The 24,778-nt window shown below is 35.1% G+C and overlaps 1 pseudogene; it reads left to right on the forward strand.

Moving 5' to 3' along the window:
* Positions 1-20,410: 20,410 nt before the first annotated feature.
* On the forward strand, positions 20,411-21,367 carry LOC149199924 (adenosylhomocysteinase pseudogene; annotated as a pseudogene).
* The last annotated feature ends 3,411 nt before the right edge of the window (positions 21,368-24,778 follow it).

Genomic DNA, 24,778 nt, shown 5'->3' on the forward strand with positions numbered 1-24,778 from the left:
TGCAATCTGCAACCAACGTTCAAACTGGTTGTGAGCTTCAATCAATAAACAAATCAGTTGTTGAACTCCCAGGCATTAGTTCATTTTAGACCATGTGAGCGGCAAGACTCAACCAACATTCAAGGTGGGGATGGTGTAACAACCAAATTTGCTTGACTCGCGTAGTTATTTTTCCTTTTAAACTCCATAAGAGGCACACTTTCACATATTCCACTCAATGCATTGAGTGCACAAATATCTGTAATTAGTTAATTGGTTCAATATGTATCTAGTCGAAGCTGCAACAGAATGTTCTCTTCCTATGGGAAGTCTCTTGGTTTTCGTCCTCCTCCTCAGCATTAGGAAGAAGAAGAAAAATAGATTGCCACTAGGACCTCCTGGATGGCCTATCATTGGAAACCTCCTTCAGTTGGGTGACAGGCCTCATGAATCTCTCTACCGCCTTGCACAAAAATATGGGGATCTCATGTCCCTCAAACTGGGAAACACATTAACACTAGTTGTGTCATCACCATCTATGGAAAAAGAGGTGTTGAAAACAAATGTCCAGACCTTCTCCAACAGGTCAGTCACCATAGGTGCAAAGACATTGATTCAAGTTATAGAATGAAATTGTCACATTAGCTTACAGTTCATGTTTAGGTTGATTCTTAAGTGTTGATTTGGCCATGGATAAGAATGTTGTATCAATGCGGTAATCCTTTTTAGCTGATGTTTCAAAATATGGGATAACTTACAGTTCATGTTCAGGTTGATTTTTAAGTGTAGATCTGACTATGAATCAGAATGTTGCATCAATGTGGTAATCCTCTTGAGATGATATTTCAAAATAAGGGATACCTTCTGATTTACACCATGTTATTGCTTTCAGCTCAAAAACTTGTACCACAATTGCAGTGATATTGCATAAGTAAACTTCAGATTGATAACAATAACTCCTAAAATGCATTGCAAGAAGTAACTATTTGCACTAGTGCCAAATCAAGGTGATATGATATGTTAATTTCCAATAATTACCACTATCGTTTCCCCATCCACATCAATTTTGTTTCCCAACAACATATATGAAAAGTGTTTGGTTGTGTTGGGCTAGCCTGAAGAAAGATACACCAATTCAAGCAGTCACTGAATTAACACCAAGACAAGTATTTGCTAATATCTATCCAAAGGGAACATGTTTATAGTTTTTCTTGGCATTGATAGTCCAACAATCAAACAACAAAAAATACAAAATCCTTTATCGACAACAAGACCTTTAGAGAACTTTACAAGAATTCGCTTTCAAACCCCAAAACATGCCTTAAAAATCTAATGAAAATTGCAAGGAAAACATCATAAATAAAACCCTTTTGATATTTCCTAATATTCATTAGATGCACTCCAATTTTGAATGAGTGATGATGTTTCACTAATCTCTTGTTGATGTGGAATAATGAAACCTCATGTAGAAAATGTAACAAAACAAAAGACAAACCCAAAAATAATAGGAAATGGAATAGATAGCCTACTTTCATACCTTAGGCAAGTGCCTTATATAATATTTATAAAAAGATCCATCTAGACTAAGTCAAACTTAACCAAAAAAATATGCACAGAACTCAATTGAGGTGCATTTATTTATTTATACTATATATCTAATACGCCTATGAACTGAAGATCATTGTGTCATGAAGAGAAAATGTTATGGAGAAGTGTGCATGTTGATATTAGCATCTTCAACACATCATATCCTCCTAGTTTAACTCCAAAGCATCCCTGTTTTTTCCTCCCGGTTTTGGAACAACAATATTCACAAAAGGGACAAATTAGAAAACAATAATACTACGGTGCACCCTAAATACCCGTGCATCCATAATAAGAAGGAGATGCCTACAAAATTGTTTATCAATATAAAAGACAATACTCATGCACTGACATTAACATCCACAAAAGTTGCGTGATAGAAGAGGGCTTAACAAATTGTACTATATATGTGCCTAATGAAAAATGCAACCATGCCACATAGAATATTATAGAGTTTACCTAAGATCCCAGGTACCTAATGCAATCTGCAACCAACTTTCAAATTGGTTGTGAGCTTCAATCAATAAACAAATCAGTCGTCAAAATCCCAGGCGTTACTTCATTTTAGACCATGTGAGCGACAAGACTCAACCAACATTCAAGGTGGGGATCGTGTAACAACCAAATTTGTTTGACTCGCGTAGTTATTTTTCCTTTTAAACTCCATATGAGGCACACTTTCACATATTCCACTCAATGCACTGAGTGCACAAATATCTGTATTTAGTTAATTGGTTCAATATGTATCCAGTCGAAGCCACAACATAATGTTCTCTTCTTGTGGGAAGTCTCTTGGTTTTCGTCCTCCTCCTCAGCATCAGGAAGAAGAAGAAAAATAGATTGCCACATGGACCTATTGGATGGCCTATCATTGGAAAGCTCCTTTAGTTGGGTGTCAGGTCTCATGAATCTCTCTACCGCCTTGCACAAAAATATGGGGATCGCATGTCTCTCAAACTGGGAAACACATTAACACTAGTTGTGTCATCACCATCTATGGAAAAAGAGGCGCTGAAAACAAATGACCAAACCTTCTCCAACAGGTCAGTCAGCATAGCTGTAAAGAAATTGATTCAAGTTATAGAAGGAAATTGTCACAATAGCTTACAGTTCATGCTTAGGTTGATTCTTAAGTGTTAATCTAGCTATGGATAAGAATGTTGCATCAATGTGGTAATCCTTTTTAGGTGATGTTTCAAAATAGGGGATAGCTTACAATTCATGTTCAGGTTGATTCTTAAGTGTAGATTTGATTATGAATAAGAATGTTGCATCAATGTGGTAATCATCTTGAGCTGATATTTCAAAAAAAGGGGATACCTTCCGATTTACACCATGTTATTGCTTTCAGCTCAAAAACCTGTACCACAATTGCAGTGATATTGCATAAGTAAACTTCAGATTGATAATAAGAAGTCTTAAAATGCATTGCAAGAAGTAACTATTTGCACTAGTGCCAAATCAAGATGATAGGATATGTTAATTTCCAATAATTACCACTATCGTTTCCCCATCCACATCAATTATATTTCCCGACAACATATATGAAATGTGTTTGGTTGTGTGGGGCTGGCCTGAAGAAAGATACATCAATTCAAGTAGTCACTTAATTAACACCAAGACAAGTATTTGCTAATATATTTACAAAGGAAACATGTTTATAGTTTTTCTTGGCATTGATAGTCCAACAATAAAACAAAAAAAAATACAAAATCCTCGATCGACAACAACACCTTCAGAGAACTTTACAAGAAATCACTTTCAAACCCCAAAATGTGCCTTAAAAATCTAATGAAAATTACAAGGAAAACATCATAGATAAAACCCTTTTGATATTTTCTGATATTCATTAGATGCACTCCAATTTTGAATGATGATGTTTCACTAATCTCTTGTTGATGTGGAATAATGAAACCTCATGTAGAAAATGTAACAAAACAAGAGACAAACCCAAAAATAATAGGAAATGGAATAGATAGCCTACTTTCATACCTTAGGCAAGTGCCTTATATAATATTTATAAAAAGATCCATCTAGACTAAGTCAAACTTAACCAAAAAAATATGCACAAAACTCAATTGAGGTGCATTTATTTATTTATGCTATATATCTAATAAGCCTAGGAACCAATGATCATGGTGTCATGAAGAGAAGATGTTATGGAGAAGTGTGCATGTTGAGATGAGCATCTTCAACACATGATATCCTCCCAGTTTAACTTGAAAGCATCCCTGTTTTTTCCTCCCAGTTTTGGAACAACAATATTCACAAGAAGGACAAATTAGAAAACAATAATACTATGGTGTACCCTAAATACCTGTGCATCCATAAAAATTGAGTGGGGTTGAGCAAAAGGACCATTGTACAAGAAAATGTGGGCAAGCATAATAGTGCAAGGGTGACAAACTTTGGCTAGCTTGGCATCTTCACTGTAGAATTGTTAGACATGTGGTGAAGAGACAGTGGAATAGTGCAATGGATGGAAAATTCTTGAAGCTAATTCTAGAGATATGGTGTAGAGTGTTGTATAATGAAACCACTTGTGCAACTGTTTGGGTGTTGGATGAATTGAATTGAAAAAATGCAATCCCTTTGAAACATCTAGCAAAGTTTTCACCTACTGTATGATTTGACATTATATTTTTCTAGCCTCCCCAACAGACTTAGAGGTGTACTAAAACCAACAAAAATGAAATAATTCTGGCTAGATAATTGATGTTGAGGTTTGTTGGGAGGTATTTTGTTAATTTTTGGTGATGTGTTGAACACATGGATGCCACCACTGGAACAGGTGGAATAATAAGGGTCAAATGAAGTGAAGAGAGAGGAGACCCAGGAAGTGATGCAGGGTGACGATTGGAGAGTCCATCAGGGGAAGAGGCCAGCTACGTAAGCTGATGAGGGGGTGAATATATGGAGGTGGAAATGGAGAGATGGGGAAGAGAGGAAGTGTGAGACAACAAGACCCTAGTGTGGGGTGCGTTGGAGAGGACTGTGTACTATTTTCAGATTTAATAGGGAGGATAATGCATAAGGACAAACATTTGTCTAAGCTGCCTGAAAGGCAACATCATTCCCAAATATAAGAGGAATCAACAAAAGGGAAGGTGACTTCAGTATTGCACCCAACACCATACAAGGCTTGGAGTTCATGCTATCAGGGAATGTCCAATAATAAGTCCAAACAATCCGGAGAGACATCACAATGGTTGATGTCACAGAAAGCACCAATGGAAAAGTAACAACCTATCACTCATGAACCAACATGAGGGAAGTCTTTCTAGATCCAATCCAGATGATAAGAGAATGGTTGTGGGGTAGTGGGTAGCTGCAGGAATTTGACGAACTCATGGGAATATGAGGTTATTTTGGCTTCTATTATCGAGAAGGAGGGTAGCCAATTGATCTTTGACCTAACAATTATGCAAAAAGAGGAGGTCATCAATGGGCTAGGATGGATCCCTAGCCATGAGAAGTAGTGAGGGATCTACAGAAGTCAAGTTGACTGATGAAATGCCCTCTGGCACAGTATGTTGTGGAGGAGAGTCAAGGAAGTCTACAGTAGGACTAGGCTACTTATCAATAAAGATGATTTTAGCAATGTATTGGCATTGGAGAGATCTATACTCAATAGTAGAATGGGTGTGTCCTATAATAGGAAGACAAACAACCGGGATGAGAGGGAGAGGAAAATGCACTAAGTGGTAGAGCTGAGGATGGAGAGGGTGGGGTTGATGTGGGATGCAATTGAGATCTATGAGATTGTAGGGAACGATAATAGATATCAATTTTTCTTTCAAAATCTAGGGCACAAAGAAATGCTTGTTCAATAGTGGTATTCTCAAACAAAGCCATCGCATTTCTAAAAAATAGTAATAATGCAGAATAAAATTTGATGATATGTACCTCTTAAAGATCACAAATTTTAGGCTAAATCCATAACTAGGTGAAGACTTCAATAAATTGTTGAACGATCTAAGCAGGATCCTGCTGGAGGTGTAGTCAATGTCCCAAAAGATTTTGTAGGTATTCTAGGGGGTAAAAACACCTACATAGGGCCCAACAAAATGCATCCTAGGTGGAAATACAAACAAAAGTGGAGCTCTTGCCTCTGATGTGTCGAATTTAATGAAGTATTTATAGATTCAACGTAGAATTTCCACTAGGCCAATGCTACACCATCTGATTGATACTCAACGATTTGCAGCCTATGCTCTTCATACATATCTGTACAATTCTTGAAATAGGTGTGCAAGCTACGAATCCAAGCATCCAGGACATCACCTTGCATCTAGCCACCATATTTGGGTAGAGTAGTGGGGGTGTTGAGCTACAATGTTGAAGTAGATGCCCTAGATTGTCTTCATAGGGCTTCAATGAGTGAAAGTGCCAGATCTTGAAATTGAGTTGTACTAAATAGAATAAATATTTTTGGACATAGGCTCTCTGTGAGGAGGAATTGTATGCACAAAGTGAGCCCTCTAGAATCCCAGAACATTAAAATATTGTGGAATCCATGTGGGCTTGGGTCAAAGGAACTAAATCACTTGCTAGTGAACACTTTTGTGAATACTTTCATTACTGTTTCTACTGAAATTATTTTCAAGCATTCCTACCCACATAAAAATACAATTATTGAAAAAAATAAAAATAAAACAATTATACTTACAATGTACATGTACTCATCGTGACCCCAGGGCATAGTAATTTTGTTAAGGCCACAACCTTCTAAATAAATTCCATATTTGTTGTTGTATTTAGGGTTGTGGTAGTCAGGATTCTTCTTAAAATACTGCAATTTCAAAAAAGCCTCATTCAATCATAATTTCAAGAGAATTGGGTTACACAAAAGTATAAAAGGTGTTCAAGAAGTTGGCTTCAAAAATCATTTTACTTGTGAATGAACAATAGGATATTTGAAGGAAGCTGAAGGCCACCACTAGAAAAGGCACAGAGATCCAAGCATTGATTATGAGAAGGCCTGAGAATTCTTTGATGGGGCTTGTCAAGGAACCCCAGGTATGTGTGGGGCAGGGGCTACTATCCTTTTAAAATATGATGTTGGAGATGTACAAACAATAGAGTTGAGTTCTTTGCATTATGCCTTCATCTAAAAATAGCAGAGAAACAAGACTCACAAAATGTTCAAAGACCAATTGTTATAGACATGTGTAATAAAATATACTTGTGATATCACATGGGAAGTACAAAGATATATTTGCATAAATGATTGATATTCAAATAATGTGACGATTCCATTTTATGTTCTTTGACATGTTAGCTTGTGCAGCCTTAGACATATTTACTTCTTGGCACTGAGTGGCTTCATTCTTGATATCATGATCAGACTCATTATCATCTCTATGCATGCAGTGGATGTCTGTATGACCCTTTTTGGTATAAAATGCATGTAATGTTTATTGTACATATTAATATAAACTAAATAATTTTATTAAAAAAATAAAGAAATAAAATAACTAATATTTATGCACAATATTTATATAAAACATAAGTTCAAAATCTAGAAATTGAGGTATGAAAATGCTTAACAAAGAAAAATTACCAAAGAGAATCACAGTAATCTCCAATTCTCTCTCTGGATACCTTGGGAAAAAAATATATTCATCAAATAGGCTTTTTGTATCATGCAAGCAAAGATTTATTTTTCCCTATAAAATTAACCAAGCCAGCCACAATATTAATATTCAAGTAGATACACACGTTCAAATAGGCTATAAATCAACTAGATACAAGACAGTTCTAGGAGACAAGACTTGGAAGTAGGAAATGAATAGGGAAACAATATTAATGACCAGAGAACTAATCAAACTAGAAATGGACTTGTTTTCAAGTAGTTAAAATTGGAAATGATAATAAACTAAGCTAATACTATTGAAATCCAATGATATTTTTCTGAGACCTTGCTTTTCTAGGTATCAATAATAGAATAAAAATATAGCTCAAGTACAACCTACATGTTTATTGAATTTCCAAGGATGTGGCAGTCACTATTAGAAAGAGATCAAATAGAAATAGCTCATACTAGAAAACCTCCAATGTCTAGAGACAAATTATTCAACAAGTGATTTTATAACTGAGAACATTATTAGCTTAACTTACTAGTTAGAAAGAAAGATACCTCTTCTCAGATGACTACTTGAAATGTGAAAGATTTTGCATCACATCATCAATTGTCAAATGTCCAATATATGTCTATTGAAAATAAGAGTTTGCCTCTTCCTCGATATCAATTGCAAAAACCTCAAATGATCATTGTTTTGAAGCACCAACACTGAATAAGCAGGGATTGACACGGGCAGTTGCAGAATGTAATCATTTCATTTCCTCCACAAGATCTCATGATGCTAATTAGCCCACATTAGCTTGAAGAACCTGAAAAACCCAATAGTTACACAGTGAAACAAGATAGTGTAATTCATGCTGAAACAAGTCCAAAAATCACAAAAAAATACTTTGAAGAATATTGCAGTTGTCTCCAAACAAATATTGACAATAGGTCCATAACATTGGACTGGAGTTCCTAATAAGTCATTTGATACTTCAAATAAAGTTCTTTCCCTCAGAAATTTTAGAAATGCCTACAAAAGTAAATGTCCACTAATGAAAAGATACAAAATTTAGTCATCAACAACTTCAATAAAAAGATGACCAATAAAGCAATGACAACCTTCCAATTTACCTCAAATTGAGTTGGGAATCAGTGTCCACCAACTACCCAAGTATGAAACATTCAATAATCAAGACTGATTGCATGAAAGCATCTAAGCAAAGCAATTTATCTAGCATCATTAGGGGCAGGAGTTCAATCACTTGACCAGGACTCAATTCAGGCAAGTGCCTCTATCTAAATTCTCGTAAGTCAGCACTTTGAATATCTTAGTCACAAAGGTGTCTTTTATATCTTTGCTACCACTGGGGGTAACAATCAGTAACTTAGTTGCTCTTGAATGACTAGATACTAGGAGCATTAGTACAATAATACATCAGTAGTTAAGAAGATCACAAATCAACACCATTCTCATGTTTGGAAAGTAAGGATAAGGCTAACCCACCATTCCTATGGTAGGGCTAACAAAACTAGAAATTCATTATAACTCTGTCACTAAGAGTTCTAGCATATCCACATACATGGACTTTTTAGCTACTACCTTCTTTGGAATCTCAAAACATATTTCAAATAAAAAATAATAATACATAAACAAATAAACATAAAAAATATGTCTTTCTCAAGTCATCTTTAAACATCATGTTTCAAACACATGAATTCAAGCACATTCATAAATTCAAACAGGTATTCAGCAGAATGTGTATGTGCAAAATTTCATGTTATTTGATATTGTCTCTGGGTATATGTAATTGATAAGTTCCAGTTTGTGTGTGTGTATCAGAATCAATGGTAGTTTAGAATGAATTTGTCTTATGAAAAAGGTGAATCCTGTAGAAAATTTGAGAGAATTAAGTGAGGGGAGAAACTCTATTGTAGGCAAAGTAAGAATCTAAGTTTCAAGTTGAGAACTCGAATAGAGGGTTTTGTATGTGAGGAAATCCTGGAGAAGATGAGAGAGGAACTCATCAAATGATAGTGATGATGCATCTAAGAAGAGGTTCAGTGCATATGAAATGTGTGTGTGGAGCAATTGAGCAAGTTTAATCTGAAAGAGAATACCTGGAGCTTTTGGCAATCTTGAGTCAACTTTATTACAAGAAAGCATGATTATGATTTACTTGTAAATTCATAATGGTGGATGAAGCATCAATGGATTTAGCTATGTCTCCTCAAGGTGCCTTTTGTTTTCTAAATGAGTGGAATATTGCAACAACTTGTGGGAGCTACAATAGGTACAAGTATTAGCAATCATGTAGCATCAAGGCCTGGTGCTTTTCTTATCCCAGAAAAAGTTCAACTGAAGTGGCCTTATTGAGAAGAAATTTTACAACCTATACATATTAAGTACTCTGGCCTGATAAAACTAGCTATGTTGCAATCATAATCTCACCATCCTTACTCTTGGTGGTGGGATAGCCATGTGAGCCTTAAAAATTCAAAATGGTTTCAAGAAAATATGATAGATATGGATATCAAGATCCAATCCATGTCAGAGCTGATCGAAGGGGATGAAGATTAATTTGCCAAACATGTAGAGACTTTCTAAAAAAATCAACGAGAGCTTGTACATTTGGTCAAAGAGTTTTATAGAGCATATCGATCTTTAGCAGAATGATGTGACCACATCTCTGGGGAACTGTGCCAAATGCATTATACCATGGCAGAGGCATTTCCAAACCAAATTCAACAGAAGAACATATTGAGTCATCTTGATGTTGATGAAATTATAAAAAACACTTATGACCGACAAAAGCAATCACAAAGCTAGATGCATAATAGGGTTGCACTATCTTTTGAAGAGGCATAGGATGGAGGGGAAGTTACAAAATTGCAGGGTTCAAAGCAGGTGAATGAAATAATTTTAGAATACAAAACCACTGAGAAAAAGGCATCACAGTTGCAAGAGGAGTTGAATTGTGTGCAAGAAGAAAGCCAGAAGATGAAAGAAGAGTCATCATCTCAAGATGAACAAATCAGTGAGTTGAAGGAGAAAGTATTCTCCTTGAAGAAGAAGAATGAAGAACTTTATCAAGAAGGACATGTACTAAGACTGAAATTACAACTTGAACTAGAGGAGCATCAAAAACTTGAAACAAAAATTTAAAATTTGGAAGCAAAATTGTAGAAGTTGGAGGGGAGCCTTGGAAAAGGAATCCAATATGAAGATGTGAGTCCCAAATATAAACCTAAAGATGATAAAATAGTAAGTATGCAATATGGGAAAGTTAGGATGGGGACTCGACACTTGGGAAAAGGAGAAAAAGAAACTCAGAAAGATCTTTCAAAGTCACATGCAGAACAAGAGGAAATAATTCTTCAGTATCAAGATGTCCTCAATCTTTATCAGACTTCTGAAAATAGGGCCAGGGATTTTCAGGTAAGACTGGCTCTTGCACAAGAGGAAAATAACAAGCTTAAATATGAGTTATCATCTGGAGCTCTACATTTGAAAGTTGTAGAAGAGAAAGCACACCACTTAGAAAGGGACAAGAATTCCCTTGAACAAGAGAGGGAACATTTAATCAAGAAGATGAGCTTGCTAATGGAAGAACTAAATTCTACACATAATTAGGAACAAAGTCTTAGAATAAGACTGCAAGAAGAGACAGCCCAGAACAGGAGGATTGATGCAGCTTTGAGAAGCTTCCAACAGGCCTTGAATCAATCACAGGAACAAAAGAAAGTTCTGTTAGCCTCACTCTCATAATAAAACAATTATAAATCCAAAATTATAATTAAATAAATCAAAAAATTATAATTAAATAAATCAAATCTTGAGAATTAGGAGTTAGTTCCTCAAACTAGGGAGTTTAGTTAGGATGAGAGATTCTCTCCAACTAGTTCTCCTAGATTAGTGTTTTGTTGAAAATGTATCTCAACCAAGTTTGTTCAAGATAGATATACTATCTTGAGACAACTTACTCATCTATTTATATATATCATAAACATTATTTAAAATATAGAAAAATTCATGAGAATGAGAGACTACAGGAAAGTCTCTCATGCCTTTTTCGCCATGTCTGGTTTGGGTATATTTCTGCTATTTATTTTCTGAGTGCTTTATTACTTGTTTATTAAATTTCTTTATGTGGTATCAGAGCCAAAGGATATCCATTGAATTGGAGATGTATTATTGGGAAGATGGTTGATACTACATTGGAGATACTGCGTAGCTGTAATGACTATTTCTGCGTGTGAAAAGAGAGGGGTCATAGCCTTTGCAGAATTCTTTGAGGAATTCAATGACACTGGATCTGTTTATGCGGTTACATTGTCATTATCCTGAATGGTGGAACGAAGCTTTCCTCAATCATATTCTTAGACATCTAGCAATTGCCAAAGTTGCATACTTTTATTGCCTCTCGCTGAAGTCTGTGTGATGCAACATGAGAAGTTGATTGAAGTCCAAAGAATATTTCTGAGAAATATAGTTGCAGGTTTAAAGAAATAAAGGCCAATAAACCATTGTTGGAGAGTCGTAGTTAGTTTTAAAATCATGTTGAAACACAATTGGTTTTTGAAATTAAGAGCATGAAGCTTTAATCACTTTTGGTAAAATCTGGGAGTTTGGGGATAAATGGTAACCTACAGTTTTTTTTAATTTCCTAGATATTGAGTTCAGTGGCAATTGTTAATTCACCCAAAAGCTGCAAAATATTGCGACTTGGTCTCTTTATAAGTTAAGTTGTCTGAATATGGTTTTGTTTGGTTGCAAGGAAATTGTCCTCCATTAAGGAACATATGAACATGAGTCTATTAAAAATGCATTGACTCTATATTTCTAGGATTTCATATTTGGGGGTTTGAAGTTTCGATCCTTTGCTTTATTCCTTGCAAGTAGTATTTTCTTTTGCAGGTCTATGAGTATGTTGTGGTGATATTTCTTTTTGATTCTGTGACTCCGTGAGGGATTGTGGTCTCTGCCGCAATAGAGTGGAGTGCATTTTCTGGTGTTGAATTTTATTAATCCTCTCCATTTCAAATTTTGAACCCAAGCCTCTGTTCCTTTAGTTGCATAGATCAAATCCACCTAGCCATTGTAAATGGTTACACTTACACCCCGAGATAAGAGCGCATTCACCTAATATATTGCATCCTTCATGAAGTCATTTTGCAGCTTTGTAAAAACGATATCTCCTTGACCATCCCATTGTAAACTCTTTTGGATAATCTTTAGTCTTTTATGGATCAAACCATTCAGGAATGCTGCAAAGTCAAACAACTATTGTTTTGATCCTTCAGAGTTCTTCTTGGCGGACAGGTATCGTGAGTAACGTCTAGGAGACTCACTATTTATATTTTCCAAACTGACTGTTACTGCAGATTCGCTATCAGCTACTGAGTCAATGAGGAAATTGTAAAAGTCCACATTATTACTAGCTGCTTCAATTAAGTTCTCCAATTCAGACCAAGTTTCTGTTGCTTGCTCATAATCTGCTCTTGCTAACTGGTCTTGTATTTTTAAAGCAACTCTGGTGGCGTTGTCCTCATCAGTAGCATCCAATCGTGAAACATCCTTGAGGAGAGGTCCCCATGAATGCACATAATCAACAACATGGATGTTCAGCAAACGACGACACTTGGAGCCTTACGTTCACCTTTATCAGTCCCTCAGATGGGATTCGTCGATTTGTCATTCGCATCTCTTGAATATGTTTTTCCCTGGCCAAGCAACATCTTTGGCATTGATTGTTTTTTATGAGATTTTAAAGGAAATTGAAAGAAGGGCAAGGCCTATTGTCTTTGCTACATTTTCTCGGGCACCAAAGTCATGTATGTATAAAATTTTCCAGACACTTCAAGATTGTGAAGAACTGAAGCTTGATTCAGGGAGGTATTTTTGGAGAGATAAAAAGTGTTGGTAAGTTGATATTTGAAATGGAGAGATAAGAAAGGTTGGTATTTATTTTATAAGTGGAGTAATAAGGTGTAAAATTTTGTAAATGTTTTTTTTGGAGACATAAGTGATCATAGAATTTTTGGATGAGATAAAGGTGCATTAAAATTTTATTTTGGAGAGATAAGGTGTGATTTTGTTGAGTGATAAAGTGAAATTACTTTTTTTGTAATTTTGGAGTGATAAGTGAATTTAAGGGAAGGTAATTGTTGTAGTATTTTGAGAGTGAAGTAGCAGAAATTGAAGTTAAATTTCAAAAGTTATTGAAGTGAATTTGTTGTTTGAACAAGGGTCCAAACAAACAAAATATTGTAATTGAAAAGTTGTTCTTGGGTGTAAGAGCTGGTTGTAACCTGTATAATAAAAAGCCATATTTTTTTGTGGTGTTGAAGTGTCCTAGATCTGCTCGAAATTGAATAAGGGGATCTTAGGTACACCTTGTGTAGTGATTGATTGGGCATGGTTTTGCGTCTAGTTTTGACACTAAAATTATCTTATTTAACACACACAAGGAGTCTAAAGCAAGTGAATGAAACAAGCACATTAATCAAAGCACCCGAAGTTAAGAATTTGCGAGGGGCTTTCAATCAAGCACAAACAATCACATGCATTTGTGCAACTACAATACATAATCCAGTTGTCAAAGACAATTCTACATCAAAATCCAATCAAGTTAATGAAGCTGTCATCTACATCACCAAAAATTGGATCAATTCAAAAGTAATTTTTTGGAAAACGTACTTACACCATTTTTTACAAAACTATAACTTGCAAGTCATAATTTTTAAGTTTGATTGTAATCAAAGTCCAATTGAATTGAATTGTAAGGGTGCATTCTCGGTTGAAACCGACACACACACTTTAAACTGATAGGGAGTCAAGTGAATCCATTGTTTTTTAACTGAGTCATTGTAAGCTCTTCTCTTAGGTGCATTTTTGACAGTGCTCGACACCCTTCCTTTTTAAAAATCAACACATTCATTGAGTACATTCAAGAAAGAACAAAGTGTCAGTGAAGTATTCAAGTAAAGAGATAATCATCAAGCGAGCGTGAAATCAAGAGTTCAAGAAACTAAGTTATAAAACTCTAGCAAGTGTTTAAAACATCAACAATAAGCAATAGTACAAGCGAGCCTGAATTCAAAGTGCACAAGCTAACATGGTGACACACATTCAACTATCCCAAATTCTTAACAATTTGATTTTATCATCAGCTCGTGACATGGTGAACATTAGCAAAAAAACTCTTGCTGATATTCAAGTGCATCTTCAACATGCACATGAAATGATTGAATTCCTTCAACTGGAGTTGCAACTACAAAGAACTGAGTTTCTGGAGAAGAGTGATGCTTCCAAGTCTTTGAATAATACAAATACAACTGATGATTCCAAGTCACTAATCCAACCAACTTCAAGTGTTGAAGTGGTCCTTGATCCAGTTCAACTTTATTCCAAACCAATCATGGGAAGAAATCCAAAGTAAAAAAAATCGATGAGGCTTAGGATATGTCAAAGATGATGCCAACTTGCATATCCCAGATTATTCAAGGCCCATTAAGTTTTCCATTGCAGGGTTTCTTGCACAAATCACATTGGCTAGTTTTGAGAAAGTTGAAGACAAACAGAAATACACACAAACTGAAGTTGTAGACAAACAGACATGCACCCAAACTGAAGTTGTAGACAAACATAAATACACGCAAAATGAAGTTGAAATCAAACTAAAATGCCTTCTTTGTCAAAGAATCAGTCATCTAGAAGATCAGTGTTTTGATCTCCATCCTTGTCACCATTGTGGCAAGTCAAATCATTCATTAGCAAAATGCAGCAAACAACAACAATCAACCAGATTGAAGATCAATTATTCAGGGATTTACCCTTGGGAATGGTGATCCACAGTCAGAAGATTGTATAAGTTTTACAATTGAATTCACTCACATATATTGCAACCAATAGTAAAAATGAAGATGGTACTCTTGTGTAGTTGAACGGGGGAGTACACCAGTGAAACACTCCTACACCTGAAGGGGGGGAGTTCATTAATAATTTGAAGAAGATTGTCTCTCCTTTCAGCTAAAAAATGGCGGAAAATGTCAATGAAATTGACAGTGGTTGTTAGACTGAAAGTCTCGACAACATCAACGAAGCAGCCAATGGGCGTTCATCAAATTTTTTCAGTGGACACAGGATGGTGATTTCAGGCAAAGGACAGTTGGATCCTTTTGCAACTTGGCACATGATGGAGTTTTCAAGTGAAATTCAGAGATGAATCAGACATGCAGCTGACTCATGGTCTCTTCATATTTTAGTTTCTTCAGCATCTAGCTTTGGCAACTTTTTAGGCAAATGTTTTTGGAGGATCAACTTGAGAACTTGGAAGAGGGTTCCTTGTTATTATTTTGGATTTATCATTGAGGGGGGAAAATGTTAGCCTCATTCTCATAATAAAACAATTATAAATCCAAAATTATAATTAAATAAACCAAATCTTGAGAATTAGGAGTTAGTTCCTCAAACTAGGGAGTTTAGTTAGGATGAAAGATTCTCTCCAACTAGTTCTCCTAGATTAGTGTTTTGTTGAGAATGTATCTCAACCAAGTTTGTTCAAGATAGATGCATTATCTTGAGACAAATTTCTCATGTATTTATATGTATCATAAACATTATTTAAAATATAGAAAAATTCATGAGAATGAGAGACTACAGGAAAGTCTTTCATGCCTTTTCTGCCATGTCTGGTTTGGGTATATTTCTGCTATTTATTTTATGAGTGCTTTATTACTTGTTTATTAAATTTCTTTATGACAACAGAGATACAAGCAGGAAATTAGAGGCTGAAGGATGTTGACTGAAAGTTTGACGCAACTCTGAAAAGCATCCAATAGGCATTGATTGAGTCAATCACAAGAACAAGACAAAGTTATCAAAGTTGAGATATAAGTGGGAACTGAGAGGCTGAAGGATGAAGAAGAAAAAAATAAAAAGCTTAAAGATGAGTTATCAACTAGAGATCTACACTTGAAAGTTATAGAAAAGAAAAAACATGACTTAGAAAGGGATGAGAATACGCTATAGTCAAGGAGATGAGCCTGCTAGTGGAAAAACTAACTTCTACACGTAATGTGGAATAAAATCTTAAAATAAGACTTCAGGAAGAGATTGTCTAGAACAAGAGGATTGATGAAACTCTAACAAGCTTCCAATAAGAATTGAGTCAGTCACAGGAACAAGAGAAAGCTCTGACAACAGAGATACAAGTGGGAACTAAGAGGCTAAAGGATGCTCATAGAAAAATAAAGCTTCTAGAGGAAGTGATTTTCCAATTTTGAAACAAGAATGATGCTCTCGTAGAGAAAAAATCTTATGTATCAATGTATTTTAAAACTATAGAAGAGGAAGTCTCTAAATTGAAGCAAGACAAGGTCAATTTGTTGGATGAAGTGGCACTTCATCTGGACTAGAGAAATTCTCTGCAGCAAAAACTTTATTTCTCGAAAGAGGAAAGAAATAACCTAGACAGATAATCACAAGGAAAATCGAACTATTATGACTAGACCCAGAGAATATTTAGTTGTGTATTGTTAGTTTACAAGATGAAAATAAAAAATTGAGGGAACTTTTCCAAAACTATGAGGAGGAAAAGTTAGCAATGTCAAAGATTGTTGAAAAAGTAGAGGAGGAGCTTAGAGACAGAAAGACATATCTAGAAAATGTATTGTCATCTCATACAATAGAGATACAGAGGCTTGGCGATGAATTGAAGAAAAGACTATTAATTTCCCAACATCTATAGGAAAAGAAGCATACCCTAATAGTTGAGAATCAACAGTGCACTAAGCAGATAAACATTCTTGAAGCAAATTTGCACAATTTCCAGAAAAGGGTTTCTCAACTTGAAAGAGAAAACATGAACCTGAGCAGTGAGTTGAAAAATTCACATGGACATGTGGAACACCTCAATGAACAACTATGTTTTTTCCAAAGTGTGAAAGAAAAAAATGAACATGAACTTACAACATGCAATACTCAAATAATAAATTTAGGAAAGGAGGTTTGCTTGTTACAAGAAGGAAATGATTTGAAGACCAAACTACAAAAAGAGTCAGAAAAATGGAAAAAACAGTTAGCTTGAGATAGGAGAGTTACGTGGCATACTATGTCAAATGGAAAACAAAAACACTGCATTTTCAGTTGAATGTGAGAAACATATTAAAGAGAAGGTATCAGTCGAAGAGAAGGTGTTAGAACTAGAAAGGACAATTCAATTATTCACGTACAAAGAAAAAATAATTATTCATTGTTGAATAATATTTCCTTTGAAATGATATTTAAAAAGGAACTAAAAGTATAGATGTAGAAGCTTTGAAACATACTTGTTGTACTAGATATTGCAAGGGGGAAATAAAAAAGCACAAATGCTGAAAGGCTCAACAAACAGTTAGGTTACCTCTTAATTATTTCTTGGAGGTAATCCATAATTGATTCAAACAATTAGGTTACCTCCTAACTGTTTCTTGGTCTCCTCTCTCAATGACAATCAGATAAAAAAGAGAATAATTGTTCAGAAAAATAAATCCAACTGAAATCTACTTGCTTCCTTCCTCCATGATATGTCAGTGTTCAACCTAATGATTTTCCTGTAATTTTCACACTTTTTTCTCGCTTGTCTTTATCTCAAGACGACAGTGGAAGTCTGGGAATCTCTATGCAACACAGTGGACTATCCTCCTGTCATATTTTCATATAAAAATGTCATAGTTCCACGCAAAAGAATAGAGGAATTATATCATAGTAATTTATCAAAGTTAAATTTTAACTCTAGGCACAAGAATAAAGGAATTCTTTCATAGGAATTTTATCATAGTTAAATTTTCATAAGAATTTTATCATAGTTAAATTCTACCTCTACCCACAAAAATAGAGGAATTCTTTCATAAGAATTTATCATAATTAAATTCTACTTTTGTGCACAAGAATAAGGTAATAATTTTATAACAACCAAAATCATTGGCTTCTAAGTGGGAATCATATCTCCAAACCCCCACATGAATTATTTTTAGCACTTATTTTCTTACTGTGAATCTGCCAAGACACCCACAATTGCATTTGGTTGATCAAAACCCCATTGAGCCAGGATAGACCTGTCAAATTTTCTTCATATGTCCTTATGGAAGACCCTTTTTTATATTAAAATACACTTGAACAATCCACTGGATGTATTGTAAAATTAAAACTTGCAAGGGAGCTTGATCGCTGAAACCCCTAATATTCATGAACGTTAGAGCTTACAGAGGGGCTTGAGTGCTCAAAACCCTAAGATTAATGGGCGATAGAGCTTGCAGGGGAAATTGAGTGCTAAAAACCCTAAGATTCATGGACGATAGAGCTTTGATATTAAATGTAAGACAAATGAGGGTTCTTTTTCTCGGTTAGCAGTCCGATTACAACTGTTTCTTGGAGGTAACCTAACTTTTTTATGGATTACGTGAAAATTATTTTAATGAAACAGTTAGGAGGTAACCTAACTATTTCTTGGAGGTAATCCATAAGTATTAGGAGGTAACCTAACTGTTTGCCTCCTAATTATTTTTTATGAAGCTAAAGGCCCAACAAGTATTGATGTTGTTGGGCGAGAGATTGATATATTGTAGGAGGAAAACATAAAGTATTGGAACCGACTTAGCTTTGCTGCAAAACAGACACAAAACCTCCAAAAAGGAGTCCAAGAGTTGCAAAACAAAATGAAAAATTTGAAGAAGAACAATAAAACACTGAAGGATGACCAATATGGGAGAGTAGATTATAATTTTCTTGAAAAGTAGTTAATGCAAGCTAATGGGCAAGTCATACAGCTAGTGGAGTACAATAATAGATTGAAAAATGATCTCAAGTATGGATTTTCTTGGATTAATAGAATACGGGAGGAGATGAGTGGCCATGAATACAAGTTTAAGTTTTCTGAAGAGATATCAATATTAAGCCAGCAAAAAAAAAATAGCAGAAGTACAACCTCTTATCGCTAGGTAGAGGCATGTTAAGGAAGTTTAAACTTACTATATATTCCCAACTAATTAAAAAAACAACAAATTATTGCACATTCCAGTGAAATTGTGCCCTCTTGAGACTGCTAATGTCATTTATAACATCATCAAAAAAGTCCCTAGTACTGGTATCCTTCCTCTTTTTGGAAAAGGGATCTGGTGAATCAATTATTTCAATATCCTCACATTCTCGCATGCCATGCTTGAGAATTATTGGCCCCATCTACACACTACATGTTGCCAAATGTTTCTTATATCCTCTAACATTATAGTCTTGATGAAGTAATCACAGGCTCAATCAGTGATTCCTTTCATCACAACACTAGTATCTCCATTTGTTGACATCACTTTGGACATAATAATCCAAGGGCATACATGGTGTAACATGGCTCAACTAACCAAACTGGTTGCTTCTTAATTTCCTACATTGGATATAGAAAATAACATGGGAAAAATTAATTTCAACTCGATCAGAGAAAATAGTGGAAAATAAAAATTAAAAGTCAATTTCTCACAGTCAAACTATCAACCAATGCCTGGACCATATTAAAAAATAACTCCAGCTACCTAGAAAATATTTTGGTTTGTTCACAGATTTGATGTTGCAGGGTATTTAGTGGGGGTTCAGATTTCATGTTCTGGAAAAAGAAAAGCTAATCCCAGAGAGAAGGGAAAAACTTACTATAGGAAAATCTAGTCCCAATCCGACAATTTCAAGTAGCCTGAACCTATCCTTGTTTGGTAAATAATGAATACACCTTGCACATAACCATATCATAGATGTCTTGGGTAAATACACCTTGCTCATAACCATATAGTAACCTTCTTGGTTTTCCTTAAATAATGATATTTCTTGGGGAACTCAGATGCATGTTGTCACTGACACAATATACAATAGTAGTGACTCTCAGAAAATACCCTCCTGAAAGCATGTATACACAATTGTAGTGACTTTGAGAATATTACAGAGTTTCTAGATTAACATTGGCTGAATCTCAATATGAATCTTGGGTTGGTAAATTTTCCATGATTAAATGACATCTTGGGTCATTAAGTTCTGAAAATCCATTTCTAGCACATAAGATCATGGATTTATAATTTTAACAAAATTCTATTTGGCTTGATAATTTTCTTAAAACTACAATCTTTATCAATACAAACATAAAAACAATATTTTCTAAAGGGTTATCTTTTGAAAATTCTCTATTGGAGAAAATCAGCCTAAGCTTGATTCTTGTAATATGTGGTTCTGTCAGTTCTGCATTTTTTTTCTCCATAGCAATGGCACGTTTGGCCAAGAAAACTGTGTCCAAATGGGAATACAAGGTGAAATATCTCTCCCAAGTGGATTTTTGTAGATTGGAGATTGAATTGGCAGAAGTTGAGATGCTTGGATTGATGTCATGCAGAGCTAAGTTCAACCCCACAAAAACCTTTAAGTGTGCATGGATCACAGGGTCCTTCCATGTGACCATCCAGACCAAGGTGCTCATTGAGACCCTCAAGGAACTTGGTGTTGAGGTGAGATGGTGCTCCTGCATCATCTTCTCCATGTATGACCATGCTGCCATGGCTATTTTCCATGAAAAAACTATATTGTTTTCTTGGAAGGGGGAGATGTTACAGGAATACCAGTGGTGTACTGAAAGGGCTCTTGACTAGGGTTTAGGTGGTGGCCCTGATCTAATTTTCAATGATAGTGGTGATGCAAATTTGTTGATCCATTTGGGGGTCAAGGCTAAGAATAAATTTTCCAAGATCGAGAAGTTACCAGATTCGAAGTCTACCACAAATATGGAGTTTTAGATGGTTTTGGAGTTGATCAAGGAGAGAATCAATATGGATCCCTTGAGGTACCACAAGATCAAGGATATTTCGATTTGTTTTTTTGAGGAGAAAACTAATAGTATGAAGTGGCTTTAACAGATGTAAGCCAACGAGAGTTTTGTATTCCCTACTATCAATGTTAATGACTTTGTTAGCAAGAGAAAGTTTGATAATTTATATGGATATAGACACTCTCTCCTATATGATCTGCTGAGAGCCACAAATGTCATGATTGATCACATGAGGAAAATAAAGAATAATGCCATTGTTTGCAACATTAGTCATTTTGACAACGAGATTGACATGCAAAATCTTGAAACTTCCACTAGTGTTAAGAAGATTATCATCAAGCCTCAGACAGATAGGTGGGCATTCATTGATACCAATAGTGACATCATCATTCTTACATAGGGACGTCTAATGAACTTGGGTTGTGTACTATCTACCCAACGTTTTTCATGTCTTTCTCCTTTGCAAACTAGGTTATTACTCAGTTGGAGCTCTAAAATGAGAAGAAGTCCAAGAAGGGCAAGAAGAAGGTTTATGTGCTCCCAAAGCATCTAGACGAAAAGGTAGTTAGATGAAAAGGTTGTTAGAAAATTATATATTGCAGAGCAATGGAATGAATAAATATTGCAGAAACACAAACAAAGAAAATGCATAAAACAAGAGAGACACAGATATACGTGGTTCACCCAATTTGGGCTACGTCCATGGAGAAACAACCAGTCCTTCCTTATATATTATTGAACAAAATGAAGAGATGCAACTTACAATAGATCCTTTGTAATTTCCTCTTCACTCTCACACAATCTCCTCTCTCTTTCTCGCTCAGAATACACATCTACATAGCCGCAATACAATTCCCTAGTGAGGGGTTGCCTTCTATGGGAAAAAACCCTAAATTAAACATAACTTCTACCGTAAGATCATCTGCCTAATGAACAACTCAGATTGACTATGAAATTACAATATTTTACAATGCAATTTTACATCTATTTTTAGCTTCGGGAACGCTACCCCCAAACCCTCGTCAGGGGAGGGGGCTCTTAAAAATTTTCATCACCCCCCCTGCGACAAACAAACAGGTAGCGTTGCCACCCCATTACGAACTGGGGTAAAATGCAACGACACCTATGAATAAAGAAGATAATTAGGCTCCACACCTAACACGAGCTACCCAACATTTGTCATGTCTTTTTCCTTTACAAACTTGGTTATTGCTTAGTTGGAGCCTAGAATGAGAAGAAGTCCAAGAAGTACAAGAAGAAGGTCTATGTGCTCCCAAAGCATCTAGATGAAAAGGTAGTTTCTCTAGATTTTCCAAGTTGGGAGCTAAGCTAATGAAGCTTTCTCTTGAACAAGCAGTGTATATCAATGTGCCCATTGAGGGACCTTACAAGCCTTCCCACTACTAATACTGAAGAGAAATGACATTTTTGGTGACTTCGTTAGTGAGTGGAAAGGCTAACCAATTTCTACTAGAAAAAAATTGTCACATGAATCAATAGTCATAGGAACAACCTTTGTGAATTGAACCAGGAGCTAATCATGGGAACAAAAGAACCATCGCTTGCCTACCCGAACATATACTCTCAAGACCAAAGCTAACTCTACTTCCACGTCATCATTAGCCTGCCTACCTTCAATGAGTCTACTGAACGAATGAATCAAGTAATTCTCATCCAATCAGTGAACTAACCCAATAAGTTTGGTTGTCACCTCTACCTCTTAACTATGGGGTGATAATCCCCACCTCCATACTAGATTTTCATCCTTGTGTGTGGTAGCACAATTTTTTTGTTTATGATAGGTGGATATTAAAAACTAAATGTAATTATAATGGTATTGTTGGCAAGTACAAAGTGCAGTTAGTAGCCAAAATCTATGTGCAGAAGGAAGGAATAAATCATGAATATTTTTTTTTACCTATAGCTAAGATTACAACCATAAGAGTTGTGCTAGATATTGTAATGTTTTATAAATTGCCTACTCATAAGATGGATGTAAAAGTTTCTATTTCGAATGGGTGATAGATGAATAAATGGAACAACCACATGGATTCATGTAACCTAGTAAAGAGAACCATGTCTATAATTTGCAAAAACCATTGTATGTTGTGGAAAATTAAATATTTCACAAATGCAAGAAATATAGAGGTCGAGGCCTACATATTGTGCAAATTCAAGATCTAGAAAAAAGTAAATGCTTCAATTGCATATATAACTAACCATAGCTATAAGACACTTGAAATAAGATCTTTTTATGATATATATATATATATATATATATATATATATATCTTTGCAAATATAAATTGGTTTAGGTTTGGTCTAGAAAATATTGGCTCATTAGGGGACTTTTGAGGTCTAAAAAGGGCCTCCAAAGAAAAATGTACGACCAAAATAAACTTTATAAGAACTAATAGGATTCAAGATGATGATGTCAATCATGGGGGATGATTCACCCTTTTTGGAGTAAAAAAGTAAAAATATTAAAAAATAATAAAATAATAAAACTACTTTTTCAACTCATATTTTTAACTTATCTCCATAAGGTTTTACTCAAATTTCGAGAGGGAGTACTCATTAGATGAAAAATTTGATTCCTCATCCATGTAGTACCCATGTAGCATACTTTCAATGGACCCTGCTACATGAAAAATGAGAAATACGTGAAAAAACATGATTGCAATAACGTTTTTCATGTATTTCTCATTTTTCGTGTAGTAGGGTCCATTGAAAGTATGCAACATGGGTACTCGTTGGATGAGGAATCAAAGTTTTCATCCAACGAGTGTTTCTGCTCGAAATTTGAGTAAACCCATAGGGAGATAAGTTGAAAATACGAGTTGAAAAAATAGTTTTTTCTTTTTTCCCTCTAAAATTTGATGATGTAATCTAATCTTATTTTATTATTTCCAATATTATTTTATAATTTCCTTAGGAGGCCCATTTCAGACCTCAAAGTTCCCCTAATGGACCAATGGGAGAACTCTCAAAATCTTACTCTCAATTGAGATCGGACTAGGAGACTTGATATTGCGCAAATTCAAGTAATCTAGAAGTGGTTGAAACACTACAAGAAAACATGATAGGCTTGTATGATTTCTAAACATTCTGGTGTGATTATAATTTGCCTACAACTTTTGAAAAATAAATTAAAATACTAAGCAAAGAAAAAAGGAGCAATGAGTAATATTTTGACTCTTGAGAGTTATGCCATGGGGCACCCACTATTTTCTAGACCAAACCTAAACCAATTTATATTCACAGAGATGTATATTTTTCATTAAAAAAAGTCTTATTTCAGGCATCTTGTAACTTTGGTTAGTTATCTATACAACTGAAGCAAGCACCTAGATCTTGGTATGCATGGATAAATTATTATTTAAGATAATCATGATTAATTTAAAGATGTGATGTATACTCCAGTGTGTATGTATAAACCACTACAAGTGGAGGATTTTTCTTTTTTGAACAAGAACAAAAGATAGATTTATATTAAAAAATTATGTGGACAAGCTAAACATTAAGAGAGTACAAAAGGTGGAACAACTGTAAAACTATCTCTTTCTAAAGAATACCCATAAGTTCAAAAACATTTCCAAGTAGTTGGGCTACACCTGTTGTTTGATGTACAAAAATAAAGATTATAGAAGTATAGGCCTTAACAAACTGGAAAAAAAAACATACTACTTTGAAATGAATTCAAAACACTTGTAAATTCTTTTTATTACCGAGGGCTCCTTTTTATTCCATTCTTGAGCAGGGGGTCAAACTTTGCATCTCCTTTATCAGTATGATGGGACTATTCCTGGAC

Source organism: Pinus tabuliformis, chromosome 2_1, assembly GCF_031772625.1.
Source record: "Pinus tabuliformis cultivar Carrire ecotype Pingquan chromosome 2_1, CPIR1, whole genome shotgun sequence".
Classification (NCBI taxonomy): domain Eukaryota; kingdom Viridiplantae; phylum Streptophyta; class Pinopsida; order Pinales; family Pinaceae; genus Pinus; species Pinus tabuliformis.